Source organism: Enhydra lutris, unplaced genomic scaffold, assembly GCF_002288905.1.
Source record: "Enhydra lutris kenyoni isolate GAN:26980312 unplaced genomic scaffold, ASM228890v2 scaffoldscaffold46, whole genome shotgun sequence".
Lineage (NCBI taxonomy): Eukaryota > Metazoa > Chordata > Mammalia > Carnivora > Mustelidae > Enhydra > Enhydra lutris.
The window spans coordinates 13147211-13163197 of NW_019154130.1; the positions used below are offsets into that span (position 1 = coordinate 13147211).

General features: G+C 37.3%; 1 protein-coding gene across 1 annotated transcript in view; it reads right to left on the reverse strand.

Moving 5' to 3' along the window:
* The window catches only part of LOC111156378 (TAO kinase 3), a 188239-nt gene that overhangs the window by 87840 nt on the left and 84412 nt on the right, over nucleotides 1-15987 (reverse strand). The window contains exon 2 of the mRNA XM_022517211.1: nucleotides 10523-10625. The gene's annotated coding sequence lies outside the window, so the exon portion shown is untranslated. The remainder of the gene's footprint in view (nucleotides 1-10522; nucleotides 10626-15987) is intronic.

Sequence of the window (15987 nt, forward strand, 5' to 3'; positions counted from 1 at the left end):
GAAACACTAAGTTCCGTATATGTATATATTATTTTCTTTAATCCCTACAGCAGCTACATAATGCAGACTTTATTATTTTGATTTTTATAAAAAACTAGAACCAAGAGGCAAAACTACTCCCCCATAATCAGGCAGCTAGTATTTGTGAGAACTGGGACCCAAACCCAGATCTGACCATACAGCCCATGCTCTTAATACACAATATATACATACAGAATAGATAATTAGGTAACAAACTGCTATAATTTGGAGATTATGCTAACATTCACTTAAGAGGCAGATAATTCCGCTGCCATACAAAATATTCTGAGTTTGAAGTTTCTGTTAATAAAAGGACATTGCGGGGGGTGTGCCTGGGTGGGTCAGTGGGTTAAGCCTCTGCCTTCGGCTCAGGTCATGATTTCAGGGTCTTGGGATCCAGTCCCGCACTGGGCTCCTTGCTTGGTGGGGGCCTGTTTTCCCCCTCTCTCTCTGCCTGCTGCTCTGCCTACTTGTGATCTCTCTCTCTCTGTCAAATAAATAAATAAATGGACATTATTTTGACATGCTTACATATTGGTTTTTAATAGTTATACTTAACTGATATAGATTCCTTTTTATTTTTCGAATTATACTGAAATATTAATTAACTTTCATCCATATTTTTTTTATTGTAAATACACCCCTACCATGAGAATCAATCATTTCAAAGTGAAAATATCATAGGATAGTTTGTGTTTCCTCCTTGACCAATCAGATACGTATGCTAGAAATGTAGTTATTGGCCAATAAAATTGTGTTTTTAAAAATGTGAGACAGGGGGACCTGGGTGGCTCAGTCGTTAAGCCTCTGCCTTTGGCTCAGGTCATGATCCCAGGATCCTGGGATCGAGTCCCACATCGGGCTCCCTGCTCATCGGGAAGCCTGCTTCTCCCTCTCCCACTCCCCCTGCTTGTGTTCCTGCTTTTGCTGTCTCTCTATGCCAAATAAATAAATAAAATCTTAAAAAAAATAAAAATAAAAATGTGAGCCAACAGTCCTCATTCAAGGAGAAGAGAAAAAGAGGATTGTTAATAAAGAAGTACAAGCAGTCAGTTCTAAGAAGCATTTTTCTCCTGTGACATGATAGCATTAGGGGACTATGTACATTACTTCACATAGTTAGTCTAGTTAAATCATTAGCAGGTCAGCAGCCTACCTATCCATCTATCCAGGCAATTCTTTGCTTGACTCAACAAATATTTATTGAATGTCTACTATTTGCTAGGCATGTACTGGGTTTTGGTTGGTTCCAGGTACAATGGGATGTGATTCCTGTTTTTAAAGGGCTTAGAGTCTAATGGGGGAATAAGCATTATACCATAATGATGCAAATAACAAAATGGTTATAAATGACTGTTATGATGAAAAAGCAAAAAATTTAATAGAAGATACAATAGGGTGGTCCAGTCTATTTTTTCTTAGATATGAAAAAGCATGCCTTTTAGGAAAAATAAAAGTTGTTCATTCAATATGGATGTATGGAAGGGTTGGAAGGCAAAAATATAAAGCTGGTGTTAAGCCAAGGGAAATCACAACAGGCCTTTTAGACCATATTAAGAAATATGGACTTCATCTTGAGGGTAGTGGGGAGCCATCAAAGGTTTCAAACGAGAAAAAGAGATTCCCCTGCAACACCATACTTGTAATCCTAGGCATTCATCCTGACAATCCATGAATACTGATAACCAAGTATAAAGTCAATGTATCAATACTACTGAAAAAGTAACTCAAATTTAGTTGTCAGTCAAGTGACTAAAATCACACAACTAACATTCAGAAAGTGTTATTGCCTTCATTGCTTACATTTAAGAACAGAAAAGAGAAACAATGCATCAAAGATATGCCTTTTCAAGACTATGCCTCCCCCCCCCAAAAAAGCAGAATCTGAGACTGTCTTTAGGAAAAACAAAAAGACCTGTGAACTAAATTTTGAGAGCTAAAATCTTTTCTTTTTTTTAATTTTTATTTGACAGAGAGAGAAATCACAAGTAGGCCAAAGTAGGCAGAGAGGCAGGCAGAGAGAGAGAAACATGCTCCCTGCTGAGCAGAGAGCCCAATGTGGGACTCGATCCCAGGACCCTGAGATCATGATCTGAGCTGAAGGCAGAGGCTTAACCCACTGAGCCACCCAAGTGCCCCCAAGAGCTAAAATCTTTTCAATCATTAAAATGTATTCAAAACACGTAAATGTTTTGGTTTCCATGTAAAGAAAGCTAAGTACTATGGATGGTCATTTGGAAGAAACACTTAGATCACTATGTCATACTCTAGACTAAAATGATCTCAAAAGAAATGATTATTTAAATATAAAAAAATGACACCATAAAAACTTCTAAAATAATTTCAGGTGGATCTTTAGTTACTAAGCAAGACACAAAAGGCAAAAGTCGTAAACTAAAATCAGTAAGTCTGACTATATACAAATAATACATAATGAATGGACTTCTGCTTTCAGCCAAGATGGAGTAATAGGGATGGGTTTATTATCTGCCACCAGAAACAACTAACATCACAAGAAAGAAAATAGACCAAAATTCTTCATAAACATAGATGCAAAAACTGATAACAAATTTACAGCAAATAAATCCAATAATATATAAAATGGGTAATACATCATGAGTAGATGGGATTTGTCTCAGGAATGCAAGGTTGGTTTAACACTCAAAAATCAAGCAATATAATTCACCAAATCAACAATCTGGGGGTTAAAAAAAAAAAAAAAAGCCAAATCATCATCTCTAAAGATGCAGAAAAATCATTTAACAAAATCCAGAATTCAAACCTGATAAAAATTCTAAGCCAAATCAGAACAGAAGATAATATCCTTAACCTGATAAAGGAAATCTATGAAACATTTACAGCTAATATCAAAAATAATGGTCAAAGACAAAATGATTTCCTCCTAAGATCAGGACTGTGGCAAGGAAGTCTACTCTCAGCTCTTCCCTTCAACATTGTGCTGGATGGTCTATAAGTGCAATTAGGCAAGAAAAAAATAAATTAGAGACATCAATATCAGAAAGGAAGAAGTTAGATTTTTACTGACAAAGAATATAACCACCTTTGCAGAAAATTCAATGCAATCTACAATAAACTACTAGAATTAATAACTGAGTTAATCAAAGTGGCAGAACACAAGATCAAGATCAACGTATAAAACTCAATGTATTTTTATATATGAACAACGGAAATCAAAACTCTGAAACATTACAATAGCATAAAAATATGAAATACTTAGGGATAAATCTGACAAAGAATGTGTAAGACCTATACACTGAGAATTACAAAATAATGGTAAAAGGAATTAAAGACAGAATGAAGAGAGATAACTATGGTTACAGGTCGGAACAATCAATATTGATTTTTCTTTACAAAAAGAAATTGAGAAGCTGATTCTAAAATGCATAGAAGAGGAGAGAGGAGTCCAAAATGGCAGAGGAGTAGGAGACCTTAGTTTCATCTGGTCCCAGGAATTCAGCTAGATAGCTACTAAATCATTCTGAACACCTGCAAACTCAACCAGAGAGCTAAGAAAAGAAGAGCTGCAACTCCACAAATACAAAAGCAACCACTTTCTCCAAAGTAGGAGGTATGGAGAAGTGAATCTAAGGCAATATATGGGAAGATCAACCGGGGGGGGAAAGGAGCCTCCATAAGCTACTGGAAAGTGTTAGAGCAGCGAGCACAAAATCTTTTAGAAGTCTGCTCCAATGAAGAATGTTGCTAGGCAGCTAAGCAAGGGGCAGAACCCTTGCTGTGGTCTCAGGATCTGGGGGTCAAAGGAGGACCAGGGTGCCTGAGTGAGGCAGAGCTCCCAGACATCAGACCAGGGAAGCCAGCTGCAATCAGGGAGCCCAGGAATGGGCTCTCAGTTCGGGGTTGTCATAAACCATGAACCACAGCACGATTGGGCAACTGCTCCCCAAGCCGGGGCCCAGCAAGTGGCAGAACTGCTGAGACCACCCCCTCTTCTTCCCCGGGGTAGGAGTGGTGCGGGAACACCCTGCAAGAGTCTACAGGGTTTGGAGACTCGAAATGGGGTCGTGTGCCTAAGACAGAAAACCTTGGTTACGGGCTGGGAGAGCACAGAGTGTGGCCAGAGACCAGGGAGACAGCAGTGATTGACTGCTTTTCTCTGAGGGTGCACTGAGGAGTGGGGCCCCGAGTTTTAGGCTCTGGGCCCAGAGACTGGGAGGCCGCCATTTTCATTCCCATCCTCTAAAGGTGCACAGAAGGCCTTCAGGGAACAAAAGCCACGCAGAGCAAACCAGAACAGATTATTTAGCCTGCCCCAATGGCAAGGGCAGTGCAATTCTGCCTGGGGCAAAGACACTTGAGAATCAATGCAACAGGCCCCTCCCGCAGAAGACCAGCAAGAGCATCCAGCCAAGACCAAGTTTACTGATCAAAGAGAACTGCAAAACTACAGCACTAGGGGAATATAGCACATAGAATTCACGGCTTTTCCCCCATGATTCTTTAGTCTTTCAATTTTATTTTTAAAAATTTTCCTCTCCTTTTTCAACCAATTTCCTATTTTAGCAACTCCTTTTTTAAAATGTTTTAACTTTCATTTTTACAGTTACATTCTATCCCTTCCTTGTATTTATTTTTGTATATATATAAGTTTTTCTTTAAAAATTTGAGAGGGAGTTTCTTTTAACATACCAAAATACACCCAAAAATCTAGTGTATGGATCTGTTCTATTCACCTGCCTAATCATATGCTCTCTCTCTTTCTTTTTTTTCTTTTGGTTTTGTTTTTTGTTACGATCTTTGAAAATTTTCATCTTTACAGTTACATTCTATCCTTTCAATGCATTTATTTCTATTTTTGTATATATGTAAGTTTTTCTCTATAATTTGAGATGTAGTTTCCCCTAACAAACTCACCAAAATATACTCAAGAGATAGTGTATTGTGCATCTATCTGTATATATCCCTTCCTTCATTGTTGTTGTTTATCTCTGCTCTTTTTTTGTCTTTTAATTTCATTAAATTCTATCCTTTCATTATATTTAATTTTATTTTTGTACATATATAATTTTTACTTTCTTTACAATTTTGGGATCTAGTTTTTTAACAAACTGACCAACACACACACAAGATCCAATGTATTGCTCTATTCCATTCACCTGTCTGATTATATTCTTTTTTTTTTTTTTAATTTTAAAAAATTTTCATTTTTTTTTTCTCCTCAGTTTCAGGTCTCTTCTGATTTGTTTAGTTTATATTTCTCTGGGGTTGTTGTTGCCATTTTAGTATTTTGTCCTCTTTTCATCTTTTCTACTCTGGTCAGAATGACAAGACAGAAAAACACATCAAAAAAGAGAACAAGAGGCAGTACTGACTGCCAGGGACTGAATCAGCATGGACAAAATAAGATGTTAGAATTAGAATTCAGAATACTGATTATAGTCACATGATACAGAAGAAAGATAAATTGGCTCAATCCCATTTACAACTGCACCTAAAGCCATAAGATATCCAGGAATAAACCTAACCAAAGAGGTAAAGGATCTGTACTCAGAAAACTACAGAACACTCATGAAAGAAATTAACACAAAGTAATGGAAAAAATGTTCCATGCTCATGGATTGGAAGAACAAATATTGTTAAAATGTCTATGCTACCTAGAGCAATCTACACATTCATGGCAATCCCTGTCAAAATACCATCCACTTTTTTCACAGAGCTAGAACAAATAATTCTAAGATTTGTATGGAACCAGAAAAGGCCCCAAATAACTAGAGGAATGTTGAAAAAGAAAACCAAAACTGGTGGCATCACAATTATGGACTTCAAACTCTACTAAAAAGCTGTAATCATTAAGACGATATGGTATTGGCACAAAAACACACACATAGATCAATGGAACATATTAGAGAAGCTAGAAATAGACCTTTTAGCTCTATGGTCAACTAAATCTTGACAAAGCAGAAAAGAACATGCAATGGGGAAAAAGTCTCTTCAATAAATGGTGTTGGGAAAACTGGACAGCCACATGCAGAAGAATGAAACTGTAACATTTCCTTACACTATACACAAAGATAATCTCAAAATGAGTGAAAGACCTATATGTGAGACAGGAATCCATCAAAATCCTAGAGGAGAACACAGGCAGCAACCTCTTTGACCTTGGCAACAACAGCTTCTTGTTAGACGTGTCTCCAAAAGTAGGGAAATAAAGGCAAAAATGAACTGTAGGGACTTCATCAAGATAAAAAGCCTTTGCACAGCAAAGGAAATAGTCGACAAAACCAAAAGAGAACCAACAGAATGGGAGAAGGTATTTGGAAATGACATATCAGATAAAGGGCTAGTATCCAAAAATCTATAAAGAACTTATCAAACTCAATACTCCAAGAATAATCCAATAAAGAAATGGACAGAAGATATGAACAGATACCTCTCAAAAAAAGACATACAAATGGCCAACAGAGACATGGAAAAATGCTCAACATCACTTGGCACCAGGGAAACAGAAATCAAAACTACAGTGAGATACCACCTCACACCAGTCAGAATGGCTAAAATTAACAAGTCAGGAAATGACAGATGTTGGCAAGGATGTGCAGAAAGGGGAACCCTCTTTCACTGCTGGTGGGAATGCGAGCTGCTGCAGGCACTCTGGAAAACAGTATGGAGCTTCCTCAAAAAGTTGAAAACAGAGCCATTCCACTCTTCAGTATTTACCCGAGAAAAATGAAAGCATATGTCCATTCAAAGCCCTGTATACAAATGTTCATGGCAGCTTTATTTTTAATAGCCCAAATTGGAAACAACCCAAATGCCCATCAAGAAAGGAACAGATAAACAATCTGTGGTACACGCAGACAATGGAATGCATTTCAGCAATAAAATGAACTACTGACACATGCCACAACATGGATGAATCTCAAAATAATTGCATTGAGTGAAAAGAAGACAGACCCTGCCAAGAAAAAGAATGCATACTTTATGACTTCATTTCTATAAGATTCTAGAAAATGAAGTAACAGAAAGAAACATCAGTGGTTGCCTGGGGATTGGGCTGAGTGAGAAGAGATTGGAGGGATTCAAAAGGGGGTATCAAGAAGCATTTGGCAGTACTGGATATGTTTACTATCTTCACAGATATACATTACAGCAAAACATATTTTCACTAAATATGTCCAGATTATTGTATGTCAGTTATAGATCAGTAGGTTTGGTTTGCAATGATGCAGTAAACAAAACTGAAAGGCAAATAAAGTAGGAATGATGCAAAATATGTGCTGGTTAAAAGTTGTTCTTATCAGACAGGTGACTATAAAACACTGATGAAACAGACTGAAGATGACACAAAAAAATGGAAAGATATTCTATGCTCATGGGTTGGAAGATGTCCATACTACCCAAAACAATCTGCAGATTTAATGCAATTTCTATCAAAATACCAACAGCAGGGGTGCCCGGGTGGCTCAGTCAGTTAAGCGTCTGCTTTAGGCTCAGGTCATGATCCCAGGGTTCTGGGATCAAGCCCCATGCGGCACTCCCTGCTTCTCCCTTTTCCTCTGCTCTCCCCCTGCTTGTGCTCTCTCTCACTCAAATAAATAAATAAAAATCTTTAAAAAAAATACCAACAACATGTTTCACAGAACTAGAATAATACTAAAATTTGTATGGAATCACTGAAGACCCTGAATAGCCAAAATAATCTTGAGAAAGAAGAACAAAGTTAGAGGTATCACAATCTCAGATTTCAAGATGTATTACACAAAGCTGTCATAATAAAAACTGAATGGTACTGCCATGAAAATCGACACAGAGATCAATAAAACAGGACAGAGAGCCCAGGAATATGGCCAATTAATCTAGAATGAAAGAGGCAAGAATACACAATGGGGGAAAAGACAGTCTCTTCAACAAATGCTGTTGGGAATACTGGTCAGCTAAATGCAAAAGAATGAAACTGGTGGACTTTCACACCATACACAGAAATAAACTCAAAATGGATTAAAGATCTAAATGTGAGACCCCAAATCATAAAGCTCCTAGAAGAAAACATAGGCGCTACTTCCTTTGACATTACCCATAAAAACATTTTTCTCAATATGCCTCCTTGGATAAGAAAAACAAAAGCAAAATTAAACTACTAGGACTACACCAAAATAAAAAGCTTTTCAACAGAGAAGGAAACCAGCAACAAAATGACAACACAGCCTATTGAATGGGAGAGGATATTTGCAAATGATATATCTAATAAGGGGTTAATATCCAAATATATAAAGAACTTACAGGACTCAACACCCCTAAAACCCAAATAATCTGATTAAAAATGGACAGAGAACCTGAATCAACATTTTTCTGAAGAAGACATATAGACTGCCAACATATAGGAAAAAATGCTCAATATCACTCATCATCAGGGAAATGCCAATCAAAACCACAATAAGATATCACTTTACACTTGTCAGAATGGCTTAAATCACAAACACAAGAAATAACAAGTATTGGTGAGAATGTGGATAAAAAGGAGCCCTCATGCATTGTTGGTAGGAATGCAAATTGGTGCAGCCTCTGTGGAAAACAGTATAGCGTTTCCTCAAGAAACTAAAAATAGAATCAGTAATTCCATTACTGGGTATTTACCCAGACAAAATGAAAACACTAATTTGAAAAGATATATGCACCCTTATGTTTACTGTAATGTTATTTACAATAGCCAAGATATGGGAGCAACTGAAGTGTCCATCTATGGATGAATGGATAAAGAAAATGTGGTGTACACACACACACACACACACACACACACACACAGACAGGCACAATGGAATGTTACTCAGCCACGAAAAAGAATGAGATCTTGCCATTCACAACAACATGGATGGACCTAGAGGATATGACGCTAAATGCAGTAAGTTAGAGAAAGACAAAAAAACCCATATGATTTCACTATGTGGAATTTAAAAAACAAATGAAGAAGGGAAAAAAAGACAAAAAACAATGTTTTTTAAAAAGACTATTTATTTGAGGGGCGCCTGGGTGGCTCAGTGGGTTAAGCCGCTGCCTTCGGCTCGGGTCATGATCTCGGAGTCCTGGGATCGAGTCCCGCATCGGGCTCTCTGCTCGGGGGGCAGCCTGCTTCCCTCCCTCTCTCTCTGCCTGCCTCTCTGTCTACTTGTGATCTCTCTCTGTCAAAGAAATAAAAAAATCTTAAAAAAAAAAAAGACTTTATTTATTTGAGACAGAGAAAGAAAGAGACAGAATACAACGTGGGGTGGGGTGGCGCACAGAGGGAGGAGGAGAGAAGCGGACTCCCTGAGGAACAGCGAGCCCAATGCGGGGCTCGATCTCAAGACTATGAGATCATGACCTGAGCCGAAGGCAGACATTTAACTAACTGAACCACACAGGTGCCCCCCCCAAAAACATTCTTAAATACAAAGAACAAACTGGTAGTTGTTGCCATAGGGGAGAGGGTGGGGGCAGGGGTGAAATAGATAAATGGAAGGGGTTAAGAGTACACTTATCTTGATGAACACTGAGTAACGTATAGAATTGCTGAATCATTATATTGTACATCTGAAACTAATGTAACATTGTATGCTGATTATACTTAAATGAAAACATATACATCAGACAAGTGAACACATACATATACATACATCTGCTCACACAGTCAAAGGACACATATAGAAAAAGAATATAGCAGTGGCTTTTAAGAATATGAAACATAAACAGTTTCATTAGTAATCAAAGAAGTAAAAACTAAAATAATGACACACCTCATTTCACCTACCAAACTGACAAAGTAATAGAGAAAAGATACAGTTTTCGGTAAGGCCGTAAAGAAACAAGTCATTTTTATACATTGCCAGAAGAACAGAATGGGTACATTCTTCGACCAGGTAATATCCTTCTAGGAATTTATATTAGGCGATGTCTTTTTTGTTTTGTTTTAGCAAAAGAGGCAGGACGTAAGTAGGTAGAACATAAAGAGGGATGAGACCATGAAGATGCGAAACACAGCTTCTTTCACCTCTGAGTTTGGATTTCTTTACAGGCTTGTTTTATCTGAAGTAGGTGTTGTGATTTCAGGTAACTTAGATTTCCTTCTTTTTGCTTATATGTATTTTCTAAATTTTCTGCAAAGCCTATTACTTCTGTAATTAGAGGAAAAGTGGTGTGAAAAATTTTATGTTCCTTCATAGTCTAATTACAAAGCACTACAACAAAAAAAGGCAGTATGTATTTCCAGAAAATAATTTGAGAACAGGAATCAAGAAACTTTAGGTAAGCGCATTTCTTTTAACCAGGTATTTTTCCAAATTGTAAGCTGTGACTGAAAATAATGAAAATCTATAAGGAAAGAACTTGAAACTAAAAAGTTTTTATAAAAGAATTTTTATCCCAATTTTATTAATATTTTCACTTCCCCTTTTTTCTTACAAATATAATAAAATTATAGAAAAACCAGAAGACACAATCTCTTCCCATTTTGTAGGAGAAAGCTTTGTCACAGATCTATGAACAATACCTTTTTGTGAAAGGCACAAAATATACTGTATTGCTCAGATTCATCTTAGCTGCAAACTCTTTGTCCTCTTTTAAAACTTCAGTCTTCTGCATTTATGGTGCACCTATGGAAAAAGAAGAATAAGATATTTAACTATAAAAGCAAAATTAAAGAAGCCACAATTGATCATACGGTAGCTTTAAAATTTTACACATATGTAATACTACAAAGTTAAAATCTTATCTTCATCTGTTTGTGAATGACAAATGTAAAAGGTAAGATCTGTACATCAAAGACTCCGGCTACACCCTCACAAGCAATACCAGGAAAACAAAACTGTCCTTAAGGGAGAGAAAAATGAAGCGAGATGAAACCTGAGTGGGAGACAAACCCTATGAGAGACTTAATTTCAGGAAACTGAGGGTTTGCTGGAGGGGAGGGGTGTTGGAGGGATGGAGTGCTGGGTGATGGACATTGGAGAGGGTATGTGCTACGGTGAGTGCTGTGAACTGTGCAAGACTGATGAATCACAGACTGAAACAAATAATATATGTTAATAACAAAAATTTTTTTAAAAAGTGTCCTTGGATTTCAGAATCTATATTGAGACATCCACTGGTTTGAGTCCAGGGAAACTCAACAGAGTCTACCAGCAGACAGGACTCATCTGACAGTATGTAGTGATGCTACTCATTGTCAGTAAGGCTTACATTAGAATTGCTTTTCCAGTCAGCATGACGACTTACATTGGCTCATCGATCTGCCCATCCCTAGGCTCTCCTATAACCAGTCTTCTGCATTTGGGGGGTGATGGTTATTCTTTATCATCTATTAAAGAAATATATGACCAATGTAGAAAATCTGGGAACTAAATTACTATTATGAAGAAAAATTTATAATCCTACCCAGGACAAGGTTCTTTAACAATTTGACATACTCTTCTTCACATTCGTATTTATTTATTCATGCTCATATTTGTTTTGTTACGCATAGTTGAGATCATATATACATATAATTCCATAGTCTACCTCTTTTATCTAATTTTAGATTACAAGCATTTTTGCCATATTATCACTGTTCACAAAGATCATTCTAATGATTGCTCAGTGTGTATCTCCCAGCATATATCTTCCTATTCAATCACAACTCCTTTTCCACAATTACAAGCCAAGGCTGAATTCAACTCTTTGTTGAACTATTAAATATTACTATGTTTGGAAGATCTTTGTGTGCATATTATTCATCTACATTTTAGGGCTTTCTTTGTAATGATTTCTAGAACTAGAGTTATTCAGTTAAAGAACATAACAATTTTAAACATATAATATGGATACTGAAATAATTTTTAGGTCACCTGACTGCTTTGGAGATGAAGGCCTTATAGAGGGGGTTAAAAACTAGCAAAAAGGTATTGACCTCCACTTTCACATTTTTCCTGTTGAGGAATCCCCATCTCCTCTAATGTCTATACTTATAAACTAATCTTTCTCATTATTTTTATTATTTCCTCTGATTCTAGGGCTGTGAAATGTTACATTTAGTGGTAGCTATTATTACCTGAATTTTATACTACATTTTACCCAACCATCAAACATCACACCAATCAATAACTCCCATGTCTGCATATCTTGCGAATCTAGCCTGACTATAGCTTCAATAAACTAAAAAATTCTTTGAATGCTAGTTGCAAGATTTCTAAGAAAGTAATTTAAAATAAGGCATTTACTAACATCCTCACGTCTTAATTTCAAATGCAAGAGGAATGATGCACTGCATTTGGACATGCTATGGACATGCATGCTCAGTACTTTCTTTCCCTAAATACTTCATTTTTACACAATTTTCTTAAAACGTGTTCTCTATGGTTGTATAGTTCTATAAACATTCAAAAATAAACTGTATGACTTCTAGGAATTGAATTTTCTTGGTTTTACCTTTTTCCCCCCTCTGCTGGAAGATTGCACCTGCTACTGAGGCTGAAAAGTATCCTCTGACATTTATCTGTTGCACCTAAGGGATTTTCTCAGCTTTCTTCCATTCCACAAGCTCCTTTGTTTCTTTATAAATGTCTCTTTCATTCCATAAAACTGTCTTTTCTTCCTTTTCCAAATTATGCCTCTTATAGTTTCACTTCTTCTCTCTGATTTCTAAATGAAAGCTCCTCCAAGTATTTGCCTGGAAGCCCTGTGTGTGAGTGCAAGCTGCTCTCCTAACTTCTGCCCATTCAATGGTTTCCAGGAATGCTAAGGCATTAAACTGTACTGACATCCTTTCCAAGCTCCAGCCCCATATTTTCAAGTATCTTTTTGGCATCTCCCCTCACTTATACCTTACATTAACTTTGACATTTCCCCATGCCTTGTCTCAATTAATTCACAATTCTGTTTAAAATCTTTCTGGTTCTTTGCTTTTTCCACTTTGTTATCTCTTTTCTCTCCTTCTACTTGGTCGGAGTCTAGACTATCTTTTCTGGAATTCATCCTTTTTTCTTTCTGGAGATTTTATTTATTTATTTGAGAGCAGAAAGAGAGAGAACAAGTGTGTGGGGGAATGCAGAGGGAGAAGCAGACTCCCTGCTGAGCAGGGAGCCCAATGCGGGGCTCGATCCCAAGCCTCTGGGATGATGACCTGAGCTGAAGGCAGCCACTTCACTGACTGAGCCACCCAGGCGCCCCTGGAATTCATCTTAAAAACACTATTACCATAATCATCTTCCTGAAGCAAAGGTGAGATAGCACATCTGTGCTCAAAATCCTGGCCTACAGTATAAAGAGTAACTTTACCTAATATTCGAAACTGGCCTCAAACCACTACTCTAACCAAAATTCTTCAACTTCATAATCAGGAAAAATGAACTACTATACAGTTCCATTTTCATATCTTTATCTTTGCTTTTGCTGTTCCCTCTGACTGGAATATCCAACCTCCAACTATTCTCACAGTCCAGGAGAACACCACCTCTGGTAGAAGACCTACATTTTCCCCCTTTGCTTCAGTTTTAAATACATATATATATATATTAGTACTTTAACTGTATGACAAGGGCTTCCTTAGAGGAAGATACATTGTCTAAACCTAATTTTTAAAAAAGATTTTATTTATTTATTTGACAGACAGATCACAAGTAGGCAGAGAGAGAGGGGGAAGCAGGTTCCCCACTGAGTAGAGAGCCTGATGTGGGGCTCGATCCAAGGAGCCTAGGATCATGACCTGAGCCGAAGGCAGAGGCTTTAATCCACTGAGCCACCCAGGTGCCCTAAACCTATGTTTTGATTAATCATTCTATCCCATGACATCTTTTTCTAAAAAGCATGTTGGCTTGGTTTTGTTTTGTTAGATATAATTCACATATCATACAACTCACCTGTATAAAGGGTATAAGTCAATGGGGTATTTTTTTGTTTTTTAAAAGATTTTATTTATTTATTTGACAGAGAGAGAGAAAGCAAGAGCATGGGGGAGCGGCAGGCAGAGGGGGAAGCAGGCCTTCCACTGAGCGGGGAGCTCTACATGGGGTGATCCGAGGACCCTGGGGTCTTGACCTGAGCTGAAGGTGGACACTTAACTACCACCCAGGCACCTCTATAATTCAATGGTTTTTCGTATATTCACCTGTAAATGCACTCATCACCATGGGCAATGTTAGAATATTTTCATCACCACAAAAAGACGTCCTATACCCTTTAGCTATTATCTTACCACGCCACCATTCCTAAGCAACCACTAGTCTACTTCCTGTCTCTATAGATTTCCCTCTTCTGGACATTTCCTTTGAATGGTCTTTGTGACTGGCTTCCTTCACTTGGCATGCTGTTTTGAAGGTTTATACATGCGGTAGCATGAATCAGTATTTAATTTCTTTAACTGCTGAATAATACCCCGCATTATATAATATACCATGTGCTGTTTATCCACTTATAAGCTGATGGACATCTGAGGTTGTTTCTACCTTTTGGCTACTATGAATAATGCTATTATAACTGCTTGTTTTACAGTTTTTTTGTGTGGACCTACGTTGTCTTATATACCTAAGAGTCAAATGGCTGGGCCCTCTGACATCTTTATATAGAAGGTACTCTATAAAAATCTGCTGAAATCCCTTTTCCATCCCAGTCGTACTCTCAAAGCAATCTCTAAATTCATCCTTCCCCCAAAACACGAACGAGGACATTTTTCCTTCAAGAGGATTGCATTTTAAGAATTAACTAAAGATGAAATGATACGCATGGAATTATTTTTCCCTCTTCCTTGACCTCCTGCAACCTCCGGTACTGCATTTATAGTAAGAACTGAGAACTGTGCCAAGAATGCAGTATTTCTGGTCTTGGGCCCTTGGGCCAACTGAACTATCCAGCCAGCTTAGAGAAGATTTCATCAGAGATGTGCAACTGGAATAATTTTCTTCACTCTTTACTCCAAGAAATGGAAATCTTTCAACAATGATAATCAAATTAGTTTTCACAGACCTCCTAACTTAATATAAGGAAGAACGCTTGATAGAAAGTAGAAATATAAATATTTTTCATGATTTCCCTTTTCCCAGAAACTTTCAAGAAAGATGAGTCACAGAAGATTTTAGGTGACTTTCGGTGTTGTAGTCACACTAACTTCAACAATAAACCTGAAGACAATTGGTTTGAAAGACCCCAATATTTCAGCATTACGGAGTAAGAATCACAATATTTCATATTGGAAAGATTTTAAAGCTGAGACATTTCAACTTTTTTTTTAAAAACTGAATCTCAGAAAAGTTAAGTGTCAAATCACACCTACATAAGTAGCATTATCCCAAATTAAAATCCAGGTCTTCTGATTTCCTACTTCAGAAAACTTCCCTTCTGAATCAAGCCGCCTAAGTCAGACTTCAAAACACCAAGAAGTTTTTCTATTTCGCTATATATTGGAGGGTGATCAAGAAAAGCTTAATCAAACATAAAATTGGACTTCTGTGTTATTATTGCTCCAAAATATTTCGTAACACTTGCGTGTGTAGTGGTAGATTAAGTTCTTATGTACACTGAAGCATAAACAAATCTGGGAGTCTATTTAAGAAAAATTTTTTAGTAAAATTCCCACACAGAATTAAATATTAGGGCCTCAGAAAGGGCTGGTGCAAACAAGGGGCTCTGAAGCTTCAACCTCACTGTAAATTAGCCCATGTAAATTGCTATTATTTCACTCATCATCTTGCTCCCAAGGGTAGAGGCAGGTAAAATCTTTATTTTACGGCAATGAAAAATGAAGTACAAATAGGTGATAGAACTTTTTCAAAGTCAGAACTAGTCCAGTTTTTCTCCCTACTACAACACAATTACCCATACAGACTTGAAGAGAACTTTTTTAAAAAAGATTTTTATTTGTTTATTTGACAGATCACAAGGAGGCAGAGAGGCAGGCAGAGAGAGAGAGAGAGAGGAGGAGGCAGGCTTCTTGCTGAGCAGAGAGCCCGATGCGGGGCTCGACTGGGATCATGACCTGAGCCGAAG